The sequence below is a fragment of the Carassius carassius genome, chromosome 9 (assembly GCF_963082965.1).
Source record: "Carassius carassius chromosome 9, fCarCar2.1, whole genome shotgun sequence".
Taxonomy (NCBI): Eukaryota; Metazoa; Chordata; class Actinopteri; order Cypriniformes; family Cyprinidae; genus Carassius; species Carassius carassius.
The window spans coordinates 10,801,918-10,805,535 of record NC_081763.1 but is presented as its reverse complement, the minus strand read 5'-3'; positions in this window follow the sequence as shown (position 1 = coordinate 10,805,535).

Here is a 3,618-nt window from a genome sequence, read left to right as displayed (position 1 = left end):
ACAAATTGAGTTGGTAGAGCTGTGTAAATTTAATTCACAGAGGTAGACACCCCCCCCCCCCCCCCCCCCCCCTCCACCACCACCATTACCAGCCCCACGCTGAGTTTAGGGTCATCTGTTTTAGTTGGCAAATTGATTTTTACATTTTGGCCCTTGTCCTCTGCCATCCTGTCCTGATCCTTCTCTCTCTCTCTCTCTCTCTCTCTCTCTCTGTCTCTCATTCTAGGGGATGTTTATAGTCATGTATGATGGGAACAGTTTGTATGAACATGGTGGTTTACATCAGTCATGTAGCATGTGTTCGGTCAGTTCATGTGGTTTTCTTGTTGGAAACATTGGTTTATATATCTCGGATACATAATTAGTCAGTGTTTTGTTCATAAATTTGCAAATGATTCACAGATGTAAGGATCCGTGTTTATAAAAGCTTGTCTTCTCATCTGTATTGTGAACGAACATGTTCTCAACCTTTATGAGGTTACGGTGTATGAAGTAACAGAAGTTGTGCTCTTCACTTTCTGTGATGATAGCTGCATTGTAGCAATTAATTAAACAAAATTAATTACCCTCCTTATCATCAGAGTACACATTCATGCAAAGCACTCTCTCCATCTTACTCTAACACACACACACACATGCACGTACACACACACACACTTTTACATCGATACACTCATAGGCCTGCTGTTTCTCTCTTTTTCTTTTTCCCAAATACTTTGCGGTAAAATATCCAAAGGAAAATGGCATTGCTCAAAAGTTGCTCTTTCAAAGCTCAGGGTGTCTCATTTTTGTTTCATTCAGGTATCAGCTTAGTTCCAGGTGCCCCCCTTCCCCAAATTCCTTTGGAGAAATAGACACAGATGCAAAGAGTGTATAAACTGAACATGTATAGTACAGCTGAAATATTTTAGATGGAAGAGAATGAGATTTTTTTTTAATATAATTTTTCAGTTAATTTAGAGATATCTGACTTTTGAATGCAGTCTTTGGTGTCTGAGCACATTTCATTTCAGCTACCATTTTAATTTGAGATAAAGGTTTAGTAATTTGTGTCTTTTTATTTTACATTTTTTGTGCGTCTACAGTATGTAGTTTATTTTTATTTATTATTTATTTATTTAAGTTTTAGTTGTTAGTTTTACTTTATTTAATCTTAAAAATATACTGACAACTATAGCTAAATAAAAATAAATAAATACATTTTTTTATTTTATTTTATTGTTCTGTGTTTTTTATTTTATTTTGTATTAAATGCGTTTGTATAGTTCTTATCAAGTTCTAGTTATTAGATTACGTTTATTGAGTTTTAGTTATTTTTGTTATTTCTTCAGCTCAGACTAAATTATACTAGCTGGCAAATAGCGGAAATATAGATATATTATATAAAATTTTATCCCAGTTAATGTTTATTTTATTTCAAGTAATACATGTTTTTATGATTGTAATTTTTTTTTTTTTTTTACAACAATAACCCTGTGTATAGCTCTTCTCGTTGAGATCTCTTTCTCACTCTCTCTCCTTTTAATCTGGTTGCTGTCTGGGAGAAAGAATTGATATATTACAGAGATCCCATTTGCAAAGCTTTTTCTCTCTCTCTCTCTCTCTCTCTCTCTCTCTCTCTCGAGGTTCAAAAGATGAGTTTTCACCGTGATAAGAAACAGTTTTGTTTCCCAAAGAACCTTTCGGTGAACAGTTTTTTCTTAGTGTGAAGAACATGTTAATGATTGTGCAATGGAAATGTCCAATGGTTATTTTTAAAGGTTCTTCATGGAACCATCAATGCCATCAGTTTTAAGCGTGTCCAGCTTCACTGTTTAATTTCCCATCATTTTTAATCCTTTTAAACTATTTACACAAATAATTAAAAGTAGTAAATGGTTGTGGCGTGTGGCGTGTCACACAGAAGACAGATTGGGCTAGTTTGCTGACAGTAAGTGTCAGACGTGGGTGTGATCGAGTGAAGAGCGGGACGTCTCACTATTAAACTATCTTATTTTGACATCCCATGACAGGTTCTCGCTGTCTGATGTCATTTCTCGTTCTCAAACTCACACTTAGATGGAGTATTCCCCTTGAAAGAGAACGTAGTTGGCGGTTGGAGCAGTTCAGTGTGTGTGTTATATCCTCCTGCTGTGTACAATAGTGCGGTCTTTTCCTCGCCCCCGTGTGTATGGTGAACAGGATGGGGGTTTCTGGCCTGCGGGGTTGGGCCCCTCTGGTGTCTTGAAGCGGGTTCTGAGTGAGATTGATGAGGGTCGAGACCCCCACCTCCCCCTCCTGCTCCACCAAGTCCCCCCCGAGGGCAGATAGTGCCTGTACACCCCCGAACACTCTCGCTTGCCAGAACTCTCCGTGTGCACAGGGCAAACCCAGCTGCACCCCTCCGGTCACAATCTTCTTTCTATTTTTTTCTCTCCATTTTTGCTTTTTAGTTCTTTTATTGCTTGTTCTATTCATCTGTTTTCTTGCATTTTGCTTTTCTCACTCACTCAGGACTGAGTGTCCTTGCAGTTCAAGAGCTCAGTGATGATGGGTGGCTTGTGCATTTCTCCTTTACTCGTTTTCATTGTCTGAAAATAAGAGAGAGAAAGAAAAAGTAAGAGGGAGAAAAACAAACATTCTCACCTAAATGCAGGCCCTGATTTATTTCGGGAGATCTGATGCAACCGAACAGCTGAAAGATGCAATGAGATGTTTCTGCAGGTACCGCAGTGATAGACATGCTGAGTCATACTTATCCTGGAAAACATGGAAAAAATGTTTTCTTTTCTTTTTTTAATATATCGGTTGACAGTATTTTCTTATGTGTGCAGTAATAAAATGAGATATGTATAAAATCCCTTTTGCAAAAAAAATAAAATGAAAATAAATAAATAAACAAATTAAATCTAATTAAATCTGGCCTTATACAATTTTACGATTTATTTGTTTGGGAATGTATGCCAATTTGTGCATATTTTATTAGATAATGCCTCATTTGAATATTCAAACATAACATTTCAGAAAAATTGTAATACAAAAAAAAAGTCTTAATATTCTGTTATGAATCCTTTGGGGAAATATATTATTATTTTTTTTTTTTTTATGTTTATCCTTACATTTCATTGGAGAAATAGACACAAATGAAAAGGTAAAGGTATGTAAAATGTGTGAATAAATATTGTAGCACAAAAATATTTGGTTTTAAGAAGATTTGAATGAGAAATATTTGAGTTCATTTTGAGATATGCGACTTTTGGATGTGCTATAAATTCTAAAAAGTATATTTTGAAGTACAGTATATTTTGCGAACTTCTGTGCCAATTCATAAATCTCAGGATGCCACACCATTCACACTAAATATGCCGTTATATATTTTAATAACATATTTTAATTATATTTTAATTTAAAATAAAATAAAACCAGGCAAAATGTTTAGTTTTGCATTTTATTTGATAAAACAGTAAAAAAGTACAATATTTTTTACACTTTATATATAAAATATTAACGTATATATATATATCTCTATTTTATATATATGAATATATGATTATAATTGTTTTTTGATCAGATGAAGTGTAAGAAAAATAAAAACTGTCATTTCATTTAACAATCACTGTATGTATATATACATATATA